Genomic DNA, 13,319 nt, shown 5'->3' on the forward strand with positions numbered 1-13,319 from the left:
GTTCTTTGCGTCTGTATCATTTTCCCACCAAAATCTTTAATTCTCACCTGAGGCCACTGCTTGTTTTAAGAACAACTCCATTCAAGTTCTGGACTCGTTTTACATGCAGTTAGCTAATACACAAAGAGGAATTTTGTTCTTACTAAGTAGGGCTGTATGCCGTGTACTGTGAAAATGCAGCTGATTCTTTCTGAGGGATCAGGGAAAGCTTCAAAAGGTTTAGGCAGAGGATGATGTTAATGACAGTCTAGGCTGATGGGATAACATGAATAGAGACAGAAACCCCTGTGAACTACGAAGAGGTAGTTGTGTATTTAAAGTTTATAATTGCTATTTTTTTTCCCTCAGTAGAGATTAGCTCGCTGGTATAGAGAGCTGGTATACTATTGTCCAAAGTACATTTTTAACTTAATGTTCCAAAATCTGACTGCCACACTTGGGTCATGATTTCCCTAAATTACATTAGTACATATTTGCACACTGTATTAGAATAATATAATAAGTAACTCACTCGGGATATTATTAGATGACTAATATTTCCTTTGGCAAAGTTTTTTGAAATAAAAGAGAGAGAATTCTTAAGGGTAAAAAAGAGTTTGACAGAGGAAAAACTGGGAGAAAAATTCAAGAAGGGAGATGAATAGAAATAATAGGGGTGTGTGTGTGTGTGTGTGTGTGTGTGTGTGTGTGTGTGTTTTGAGTGCTCCACAAGTCTGATGGGATGCTGATGGGGAGACCTCTTTCCAAGTGAAAGCCATTGGAAGCATTGTGTAACAATAAGGAAAACATACATGGCAGCTTGCTAACATATCCCCCTTTAACAATGATTTGGTAAGTTCTGCTATTTGCAATTGCGCCATATGAAAAGGATAAAGATCATGAAAGTTCTTCATGGTCATGGTAGTGCAGGTCTGCCAGAGTGAATATTTAAATGTTTTAAATTTAAAAAAATTATTGTTACCAAACAAAACTGATATCAGTCTTCACTGAGGTGGGGAGCACTCAGAACTGGTTATAATTCCATTTGAACCTCTAGTGATCATTCTCCAACACATAAAGATGACTTCTAAAGTAAGATGGATCTTCTCTGAGAACCAGCTCCAGCCTACCTGTAAGAACATTTTTCCAAACTCCTACTCTTCTAATGTGAGCTTCCATATTGTAATTGCATCTAATGCTGCTGTAGGAAAACTCTCTGGTGACTCTTTAGTTAGGCCTAAAGAGAAGTTTCTCTTTTTTCTTTTTTTTTTTTTTTTTTTTGAGACGGAGTCTGACTCTTTTATTCAGGCCATAGCGCAGTGGCAAGATTTCAGCTCCCTGCAACCTCTGCCTCCCGGGTTCAAGCAATTCTCCTGCCTCAGCCTCCTGAGTAACTGAGATTATGGCACCCGCCCTCACACCTGGCTGATTTTTGTATTTTCAGTAGAGATGGGTTTCGCCACGTTGGCCAGGCTGGTCTCAAACTCCCGACCTCAAGTAATCCACCGCCTTGGCCTCCCAAAGTGCTGGGATTATAGGCGCGAGCCATGGTGCTGGCAAGTTTTTTTTTCCAGAGCAATGTTGTTCTACAAATCCAATATAATTTTTAGAGTTGCTATTTTAATCCTACACTCAACCTCTCCAAAACCTACAATTCCAAAGAAAATACTTTTAACAAGGATCAAATTCAATCGAAACTAGTTGTAACTGACTCAATTAAAGCTCTCTACTGAGTTTTTCTTTGCTACACTGCTTTAATAAGCATGATCTGTGGTTTCTAGTTTATTTTAATCAGCAGAATTAGAATTCTCTACATTTGCCTTCCAAAGACATACTAGTGGATATCCCTTTTCACTTGAACATGTTAATCACGATGTGAAAACTTGACACCGATATCAGAGACGTAAGAAATAGAGGTTAAAAAAAAATACTCCTTTTTATGACCTGTTCCAAAGAAATCTTACTACTTTCCCTTAGCAGTTATTTCTGCATTTGGTTAGCTACATTTTCAATAATTGTGTTTGTGAAAATCACCCCTGATTATGACATCCCAGCACCAACTAAATGAATGAATAATGAATGAAAAAATAAAATCACAGTCAACTGAAAACTCAGACCAGCAAAGCAGCTGAAAAAAAGTCTGGATAATGCATCAGTATTTTAAGTTATTGTTCACGTCTTTGGCATTATGTGGGATAATTTATCCATTGTTCCTTCTCTTTAGCTGGCTGATTCCTACTTAGCATGATCTCAAGCATAAGCTCACCACTCGAACATGTGTCATCTCTAACACTTTCCGCTTGCCCTGTTCACCCCCATTCCACCAGCTTAGACGTCTCTCCTCTGTATTCCAACCCAAATCACAATACTTACTATACACTAGACTGAGATTGCCCATTGGTGGGCCCATCTTTTATCCAGTCCAGAAACTCCTCACTGGCCAGGTTAGGCACTTGCCTTTTTCACTTTTGTATATTAATTATTGGCTTATGGTAAACCCTCAATAAATGTTTTTAAAACTGAATTGGCCATGATCTACATGTAGGAATTTTAAAGATATTTGAAAACATTCTTCTTGTAATAGTTACTGTAATGATACTAGCTTAACAATAATAGGTATAATTGATATAAATACATTAATTTATATTGTATTTTATGAAATTTACTCTCTATATTAATAGAATTATATATTTTATATAACTTGTTTATAAAATTTATTGAGTAATTAAATATACATTATAACTTTAATAATAATAAATGTTACTATTTATCATTAGTTCTTACAATAATTATTATTAACAGCCCTATATTCGGCAATGGGTTTTGTGAAATAGATATTATTTGCCTCATTTTACTGAGAAGGAAACTTGCTGAGTGTCACCCAATGATTCTGAATTTTTCTCCCATTTCCTCCTCTGTTCAGTTCACGTTGGTAGAGGTGGCAATAGATGTCAATTATGCCTAATTGGGAAATTAGCATATTATTCATTAATTTGACTGGTTCAGGACTATGGATGTCTAACAGAGAATGGAATATGAAATGAAATTACTTGATCTATGTTGTTCTTTGACAGGGTAGAAACGGGTTCATAAGAAATTTGCCTAAAAGATGATGAACTCTTTAGATATTTTCTCATCCCCATAATGTCTAGGTCTTGAGGTGATGATCAATGTGTATTTGTATACTGACTGCTTCTAATTTAGTATCATCTAAAGTAAATAGATGATTATCAAGCCCCAAAGGTTGCTCAATTCAGACAATGGCCAAAGCGTCTACCTCTTGGTTCTTTTATAGCCCACAAAGGGTAGAGGGTGTTCAACAGGAATTCTCTAAGTTGCTACTGTCAGGGATACGTATGATGGTTTTACCTGGAAACCTTTGATAATGTTTTTCAATGAGGGAGGGCCTCGCTTCATCTTGTCCTTAAGCAGGAAGTGACTTCTCTTGAAATATTCCCATCCCAGTACAGAATGGGTCAGAGTAAAGAACAGAGAGTAGGGCTGGGCGCAGTGGCTCATGCCTGTAATCCCAGTACTTTGGGAGGCCAAGGCAGGCAGATCATAAGGTCAGGAGATCAAGACCATCCTGGCTAACACGGTGAAACCCTGTCTCTACTAAAAATACAAAAAATTAGCCAGGCGTGGTGGTGGGCGCCTGTAGTCCCAGCTACTTGGGAGGCTAAGGCAGGAGAATGGAGTGAACCAGGGAGGCAAAGCTTGCAGTGAGCCGAGACTGCTCATATATATATATATATATATGAGAAGAGAGAGAAAAAGAGAGAAGAGAAATGGCAATAGAGATGGGAGATGGGGATGTCCTAAAACTTGTTGACAATTGCAGTCAAGATTTTCATACTCAAAGTGGGCAAAACTTGGTAATTAACATTATTTGATATTGTAGCTGGTAGCACATTCCCCCAGAACAGACTGCTTGAGTTTAAATCCCATATCTCCTACTTCCTAGATCTGTGACCTTGGGCAGTTTTTGTAAGCCTCCATGTATCTGTTTCCTCATCTGTAAGAAAGGGTGACAGTGAGATGTACTTCATGAGATTGTTAGGCATTTTAGATAAGTTAGTACATGTGCTTGGAACACAGTAAGTGCTACATTGAATGGAAAACCACAGTGCTGGCAACTGCAGGACAATTGCCATGGAGAACGTTCCAAATTGTGGGACTTGGAATGCCAGCTTCTGAATGCAGCTTGGTTACTGATGTCTTTACTGCCCCAGCTGAGTTGGCTTTTTGGGGGGAGATTCCCGGAGCTCTCTTTTCAGCTTTCCTTGTTGCAGGGCCTTGGTGCTGCCAAAAGATGAAGCACCACTGCGGAGCCAGCACACACAGGATGGCTTGCTTTCCTGCTCTCTCCCCTTCCCTGCTAAACAGCCACTCTCGGGAAGTTTTTAATTTTCTTCTCTGTACCTTCCATGCTTTTCAAGTTTTAGAAAATGAATATACGGGGCCAGTCGCAGTGACTCACACCTGTAATCCCAGCATTTTGGGAGGCTGAGGCTGGTGGATCACTTGAGGTCAGGAGTTTGAGACCAGCCTGGCCAACATGGTGAGATCTTGTCTCTGCTGGAAAAAAAAAAAAAAAAGTACAAACAATTAACTGGGTGTGGTTGTGCATGCCTGTAATCCCAGCTACTTGGGAGGCTGAAGTGGGAGGATTGCTTGAACCTGGGAGGTGGAGGTTGCAGTGAGTTGAGATCATGCCACTGCACTCCAGCCTGGGTGACAACAGAGTGAGACTCTATCTCAAAAAAAAAAAAAAAAAAAAAAGGTTGAGGAAGGAAACACAGCCTCTGAGGGCTGGGTGCTGTCAAGCAGGCCATGGTGCTGCCAGGAGTTGTTCTGGCATTCCCAGCTGTGTTGAGTGTCATCTTCTCAACCACAGACAACCTCACAGAACAGCATCAGACAAGGCCATTCTATGACCGGGATGAACCGAGACAAAACAAGACCCCTCCATGATCAGAACCAAGCCTGAACAAAACACAAGCATTGTCCAAAACATAAAATGGACCAAATCTCTTCCTGTCAAAAGTGATAGTAGTAATTGCCACTTCTTTACCAATCACGGCTTACGCTTACTCTAGTATTCTCTCCATCTAGGTATAATCATTACTAAGATAACTATTATTAAGATAACCAGTCACAGAACTACCCTCTCTTCTTAACAGTAAACAACCATGCTCCCTTGAATTCTCTTCCAAATCATCTAACATTTGCAACAATCATATAAGTCCATTTTAATACCTTCTTCCTAAAATACTCCATGGTCCCTGATGGTGTGGGTTTTTCCTTATTGTAATTAGTCAATACACCTAAATATGTTCAATGATAGTAGTATTCTTGGTGGTCTGGCTGGAGGATGCTGGTATTTTATAACAAATATTTTTGGAAAATAAAATGCACTAAAACTTTTGTTATCATTGCTGATTTATAAGTACGTCTCATTTGAATATAGGAGTTATAACAGGAACATTGGGTGAGAATTAAGCCCAGAAAGATTTGAATATCCAAATCATGCCACCACTTAAAAGGGGTGGCTTCCTGGTAATATGTTAGTTGTGTTACCACTGAAAAGAGAAGGCCAGTTGGGCATATGAGAAGTGGGAAGATATTCTAAGAAGATGATAACATGAATATTAACATAGGAGAAGGGAGGAGGAGCCATGTAGAACTAAAAATTCATTGCTTTAGGCAGAGAAGAGCAATTAATGGAATAATCTGGAGTGGGGTTGAAAATCTTACAACTGTCAGGAGGAAGGAATTGGTAGTTTATAAACTAAATACAAGCATACACTTTAAAAAATTAAGACCTAGAATAAAAAAGAAAATAATAAATATAAGAACTTGCAGAAATAACAATTGTGACAATCTTAGCATTTCTTGAACTACACACATTTAAGGAATAAAAGTTAATTCTTTCATTTGAAGGACATTTCCTGAATGCTGCCCAGTAAGATACGGTAAAATGTCATCACTTTGAAGTTTAATAACTTCTTTTTGTCCCATTTGAAAACCATATCACATCCATATGCCCGAATTTAAAAGTTCATTAATTGTAAGCTCTGGAAATATTTTATCCTATAAAGAGTAAAATGGATGCTGACTTGGGATTTTTACGATATCAAGAGCTGGAGAATGTTTTTAAAATGTCTGATTCAGTCATTAGGATGTATTTATGAAATGGAAGGAATCTGACTTTGCAAACTTAGATTATGCACAGTTTTGATTTCTACTAAATATGATTCAAGAGAAAAATCTTCAAAGTTGTAGCACAGATGTTTGATAAAAGCATAATGCTTCAGAGGACAAGTTTTTTACGAGTATCCCTGAATGTTTTGTGGCCTTTCTTACTAATGAAGATGAAATAAAAACATTCCACAGCTGATTTTTTTCTGAACAGAATACCCTGAAGCCAATGGAAAACCAATTAAACCAAAAGTATGATTCTGATCATTAAAGAATCATTAAATTAATCAACCAGAACTTCCTTTTTGATTTAACTCTGATTGGTTGATTAACTCTACCAAAGATCTTTTTTTTTTTTTTTTTTTTTTGAGATGGAGTCTTGCTCATCGCCCAGGCTGGAGTGCAGTGGCGCGATCTCGGCTCACTGCAAGCTCCGCCTCCCGGGTTCACACCATTCTCCTGTCTCAACCTCCCAAGTAGCTGGGACTACAGGCGCCCGCCACTGCGCCCGGCTAGCTTTTTGGTTTTTTTTTTTTTTTGTATTTTTAGCAGAGACAGGATTTCACCGTGTTAGGCAGGATGGTCTCGATCTCCTGACCTCGTGATCCACCCGCCTCGGCCTCCCAAAGTGCTGGGATTACAGGCGTGAGCCACCGTGCCCAGCCCCCTTTTTTTTTTTTTTTTGGAAATGGAGTCTCCCTCTGTCACCAGGCTGGAGTGCAATGGTGCAATCTTGGCTCACTGCAACCTCCGCCTCCCGGGTTCAAGTGATTTTCCTGCCTCAGTCTCCCAAGTAGCTGGGACTAGAGGCGCGTGCTATCACGCCCAGCTAATTTTTGTATTTTTAGTAGAGACAGTGTTTCACCATGTTGGGCAGGATGGTTTCTATCTCTTGACCTCATGATCCGCCCACCTCAGCCTCCCAAAGTACTGGGATTATAGGCGTGAGCCACCATAGCCAGGCTATTAGAGATCTTTCTAAAATGCATTAGACTTTTGTACCTCTTCTGTATCGAGTCCTGACAAAATGAAAAAGAAAAGGTTGTATGTGTAGCAATGAAAAAAATGCACTGTGGAGTCAGGCATTTTGTTCCCAGTTCTGGCTCCATATATTGAATAATATATTTTGGAGTCATCATTCTCTCATGCATTAATAATCAAGAGGCAATGTGGTATATGGGTCAAGGCATCAGGCTATGTGTGTTTAAATTTCTTCTCTATTATCTATTAGATGGGCAAATGAACTACTCCATGGCTCGATTTGCTAACCTGCAAAAGAGAGAATAACAGTGTCTGCTTCAAAGACTTGCTGTGTTAAAGGAAACACACATACATGAGTCCCTTAGTCCAAATATCTGGTACACAATTACTGTGCTCCCTTCAATGTTAACTATTAGTGAGTAATATTATATAGTTGTAGCAGCATAGGGATTTAAATTGAATGTGTATCAGGCCTAGAGCAGAGTTTTAAAGTTTTCTTCTCTGATTATTTTGAAATTTGCCTTTTTTGTCCTTAGAAGTTAATTGTGGAAAAATGCTCGTTAACAAAGGGTTTAGTTAACTGGATTAAACCAATTGAGGCATTCCTTATATGTATGTTCTTATTCAGAATAAGCTGATAGAGTTGGTTTCATTTAGCAGGGAGAAGCTGAAAGAGAGCTTTCTTGTCTCTAATTTATTCTGCAAATAACAGCAAACCAGTCACACTCAGGAGGAGAACACAGTCGAGCTGCTGGGCAGCCAGCTGAGTTCTATCAGCCCATGGGGCAGGAAGACCTTGGCCAGAGGACTCTCTCAGAAGTGACAGGAGCAGAAGTCAATTGAACTTATTCCTGACGAGTACAGTCCAGGCTTCCTTTCAAATGGAAAAGGCCATCGTTTGCTGCAGTCAGTTCCCTTTCAGCAGTCCACAGCTTAGCCTTGGCCTTATTACAACATAAATTTATAAACAGAAGTTCTTTCAAAAAATATTTGGTGTTAATTCTTGAAGTCAGGGAATTGAGGATAGGGTGTGGGGAAGATAGCAGCATGGCAGAGAGGTCTGGAGCACCAGTTCTGGTTTTTATGCCTGGTTCAGTCCCCATATGCATTACTTCCCAACTAGATACCCTTCAACAAGAAACTGCTCCATGTAGTCTTCCTCATATGCAGGACAAAGAATGCAAACTCCTATCTTACTGTGTTGCAGAGTATAGTAAATGAGATAATCTGTATAAAGTGCCCTTGGCACTCACTAAACAGTCAATAAATGTTAGCTATCATTTTTATTTATGGATGAACATTAATTTGGGATCTTAGCTATATACTTGCAGTATATCAAAATACACTTCTAAGATTCTTTCTTGAAGTTATCAATAGAAATGAAGTCAATCATGATAACATGCCAGAATATTTATTGGTCTCTTGTGATAAATTTTATTCTTTCTTTCCATCTTGATAATGTCCATGGACTTTGTCCTGCTCATTTGCATTAGGCAAAGATTCATCAAGAAACAATACTAAAGGCTGGGTGTGGTGGCTCATGCCTGTAATCACAGCACTTTGGGAGGCTGAGGCAGGTAGATAATCTGAGGTCAGGAGTTCGAGACCAGCCTGGCCAACATAGTGAAACCTCGTCTCCACTAAAAATACAAAAAAAATTAGCTGGGCGTGGTGGTGCATGCCTGTAATCCCAGCTACTGGGGGAGGCTGAGGCAGGGGAATCACTTGAACCTGTGAGATGGAGGTTGCAGTGAGCTGAGATTGTGCCACTGTACTACAGCCTGGCGACAGAGTGAGACTCTGTCTCAAAAAAGAAAAAAAAAAAGAAACAATAATAAGAAACAGTCAAATGAAGACCCACCCAGACAGCTATGATTATAAAATAGCTAACTGGACCTTAGGGAAAGATAAGCTTGGCCTTGTGACTACCAGAAAGTTTAGACAAATGATCTGAAGGCGTCTAAAACTATAAAAAACTCTAGGGTTTTTCCAGTAGTTACAGAGCAAAACAAAACAGGTCCACATCGTTTCTTTTCAGATCATATTCACTTATAATTAACTGACAACAACCTAGGGTTTAGAAATGTTAAATAAAGAGCCGATAAAAGCATGTTAGCAGCTTGTAAACTTTCTCTTTGATACTCCTTGAGATTTCTCAAGAGGTAGATTATTCAACATTGACATGGAAACTTCAATAAGATAGCCTGCCTTTCAAAGAAATCAAACAACAAATCAGCAGATACTAATTAAGCACCTACCATATGCAAGTCATGGTGCTACCTGAGAGAACATTCAACTTTTTCCCTAACATATGTATCCTCCTTCCACGTGCCCAACAAGTACATAAGCTGCACAGGTATTTTCTAGAATTTGGAAAGTTCTTCCATATTTAGAATTGGAATTCGTTACCTTGAAATTTCCAAAATTTGCTCCCAGTTGTATCCTTGTATGCCAAATATTTTGCCACATACCCATACTTCAGATACTGGAGATAGTAGCATGGTATGTTCCGTCTACTCCAGGTCAATCGTCTCATTACTTTAACTTTTACTCAGATGCCATCTGCATAGGATTCCACTTGGAGTGTCATATAGCAGTGAAAGTGCCTTGAAACCAAAGCCTGTGTCTTTCATTTGCCCTTCAGTACCTAGCAGTGTCATGGGGATAATGGGCACTAAATAAATATTTTTGAATCTAGTGCTAAGATGTTTTGTAGATAAACTTGCTAAGCTCAAAAGCAGACTGAGGTTTTGGGGAGTAGCAGATGATAACTTTGTGATCATCTCTTAACTACAGTTAAGGAAGATGGCAGAGAGAGATGAACATTTACATGCTGCGAATTGTTACACTTCTTTCATCTTCTGTACTGTAGTGGGTAGTGACACTCTCTTCTAATGCGATGATTGAGATGATTTCTGCGACAGATGTGGTCCAGTCAGTACTGCACAAATTCTGTCTTCACCAACAGTGGAGATCCTCAAAGGAAAGAAACCCGCTTCTCTCTTATGAGGCAGAGTATCCTAATAATACTTTTTGGATACGTTTACCAAGTCTATGAATGAACTAATAAATGCTTTAAAAAATAGGTTTTCTCCAGATCACTGTTTTCCATGAAGAAGCGTTAGTTTGATTTGTTAGTGGAGTTGCCTGCCACTTTAATGCTAAGAAAAGATGTTACTACATGGAAGTGTATAAGTGAAAATTATTTCCATATTCAATTTTAGGAGTTAATCTTCCATGAAAATGTAAATACTCCTGGGAAGACTCATTTTACAAGCACAGTAGTTTTTTTATTTCTTTGGGTGAATGAGTTTTTCATATTCTTTCCTAAGGTATTGATAAAGTAGGCTAGGTACAAAGGAAGAACCCACTAAACGGGGAGATGTACACAAAGGGATCCTGGGGAACACCGCTGTATCTGAATCCCATTAACTCCCTGTGAGGCAGGCATATTACGCTCTCCTCTCATTTAATGGTTAAGAAATGGAGGCTCGGAAGAATCAGAGACATGCAAATGTACAGAGTTCTTTTGGTAGACAGAACCAAAACCCAAATCATCAGACTCTTACTCCAGTGTAAGGAGACTGATCTCCTTGAGGATCAGTCTTGAGGGCAATGACTGTGTCTTGCCATCATTCCTGTATCATCTTTTCTTACGTCAGTACTTGGCACTCAGTAAATATAAATTTTTTTGTAAAATTGAGGAATGAATGTGTGCCTCTGAGCTCCCATGTTTTCTGGTGTTCGAGAATTTTTAGATCAAGATGATTGTTCTCTAATTCCTGTGTTTCCACGAAGAGGGTACCCCCTACTCCACTTTCATTTGGGGAGTGCTAAAGAGTACATTTCTACTCCTTCTTTTCACTCTTTAACTATTCTTCTCCAAGCACTGGGAACTGCTGATCTGATGATGAGAGTCTGATAACCCCTTGCCACAATTTATCAATAGGTTGGCTGCTATTCCTCTAAAACAGTAAGTAAGTGGAATCTCATTTCTGTCTCCTGCACTACTTGCATAACAGACAAGTAAGAAGTGCCAAGGCTTGCTCTCAGCTTTCTCATTCCATGCGTGAGGCAGTCCTGGTCCTATGTTGTAAAAGGATGCCAGTCACCCGTCTCTTAACATTGGTCTCTGGCATTCTGTTTCCAACAGCAACTGAATTTATGAGGCAAACCACAGTCCTCCATGTACTTGGCTGCTAAGTAATTCCTGGGGAGGGAGATGCCATTAAGACCTAATTCTCCCTTCAGGTGAGGGAAGAAAATCTGGATTTTGGATTTGTTAGGTGGAGATTCCTACATTGGCTTCTGGTCCCAAATAAGGTCTCGATTCCAGCTTTTCCAAAGACTCTGGGAAACACTGTGCTTTTATTTATAAGGATGACAGCTTGACTCTTATTTAGCTTCTTTGGTGTATTCTCTACTACAAAAAGCCCAGCAAGGAGGATAGTTGATTGATTGAGATGATGGATTGCCACACAATATTTATGCGATGACTAGTGAGAGTACATCTCTAACTTAATAGACATGCCATAAATATACCACATTGAAGCTGCAGTTTTTTATTCTATATCTGTTATCATTTCATCCTTTCTTTTCTTTTCTTTTTTTTTTTTTTTTGAGACAGAGTCTCGCTCTGTTGCCCAGGCTGGAGTGCAGTGGCACTCTGCACCCTCTGCCTCTTGGGTTCAAGTGATTCTCCTGCCTCACCCGCTTGAGTAGCTGGGACTACAGGTGCCTGCCACCATGCCTGGCTAATTTTTTGTATTTTTAGTAGAGATAGGGTTTCACCGTGTTAGCCAGGATGGTCTCGATCTCCTGACCTCATAATCTGCCTGCCTCGGCCTCTCAAAGTGCTGGGATTACAGGCGTGAGTCACTGCACCCAGCCATCATTTCATCCTTTCAAAACATCATTCTATATTTTAAAAACTGCATTTTAAACTATCATAATCCCATATCTAAAATTTTAGGTAACCTCCAGAGACTTCTGGTGTAATATTAATTTTTAAATTTCTGCATAAAAAGCACCTCTCCCATTATTAGACCCGATCCTGTGCTTCTCAGTGATTTCCTCTACACAGTAATTACTCAAAACTATAAAACATATACTGTGTTTAGGAACTTTACTCATTGAACAAGAATGAAAGCATGGGGCCAGCAAAAGACAATCTTATGAGTAATGCTGGAAATTCAGCAACAATTTAATGTTTACATGCTACCACTCACATTTTTTCAAGGATTCTTGTAAATAAAGTAAACACAAAGACCTGAGCTAAGCAGCAATGAATTGATCAGTTTGCTTGTGGTAAAACTAGATAGAAGTATACTTCTATCCCCCAACCTGATGTAGATGACTAGTATTTAAAATCAAAGTCACTTCAGAGAGAGATGCATCCCTTGCAAGAGGAGAGAGGTCATGCCACCAGTGAGAAAATGAAGAGGTGTAAGAACAAAGGAAAGAGAGAGAAGGGGAAAGAAGAAAAGAGAGAGGAGGAAAAGAAGCAAGTGTCCTTCCTTTTTAAGTCCCCACTGGTTTTGGGGACATTGAGTGTCAGATTCTCTCTGTTTCTCCAATGAAAGGGGTTATGCTCTCCCTGGAGAAAAATCCAGTGATTGGTTTTCATGATGAAATGGAAGGCTTTCCTCTTACACTCTTTCTTCAGGGAGAAGACTAGAAGTATCCATAAGTGGAAAAGTATTTGCTCCTACCAGAGGCAAGGGATAGATACTAAAGCAGATACAGGTCTAGGAGAAACTCTTCTTTCAATAGCAAGGCTATAAAATATCACATCCACCACAAATCCTGGGATTCTCACAGGAATTTTCCCACGTAATGCATAGTTAGATATTTCTTAGTTGCTCCTATCTTGGTCTTGCCATTTCACTTATTTCGCCAACTCCATGAAATAACGTCTGATGTCTCTTTTTTCCCCAAACACCTGAGCTTTCACTGTACTATGATTATCGTAGGTGCTTAGGACATGTTTTTGACAGATTGAATACAAATATTTCCCCTGACGGGCACCGAATGAGACAGTATTTGTGAGATGGCTGTGGGAACAGTAATCCTCTATTGTGCTCCATAACATAGATGCAATGTTGTACAGCTGTTTAAGATTCTTGAGTTTGAATTCATTTTACTGGGGACAGAAAATG

The 13,319-nt window shown here is 39.3% G+C and overlaps 1 long non-coding RNA gene across 3 annotated transcripts in view; it reads left to right on the forward strand.

The window, feature by feature from the left end:
- The window catches only part of LOC116275289, a 97,972-nt gene that overhangs the window by 68,100 nt on the left and 16,553 nt on the right, over positions 1 to 13,319 (forward strand). The gene's annotated exons all lie outside the window — the stretch shown is intronic.

This window comes from Papio anubis, chromosome 6 (genome assembly GCF_008728515.1).
Source record: "Papio anubis isolate 15944 chromosome 6, Panubis1.0, whole genome shotgun sequence".
Lineage (NCBI taxonomy): Eukaryota > Metazoa > Chordata > Mammalia > Primates > Cercopithecidae > Papio > Papio anubis.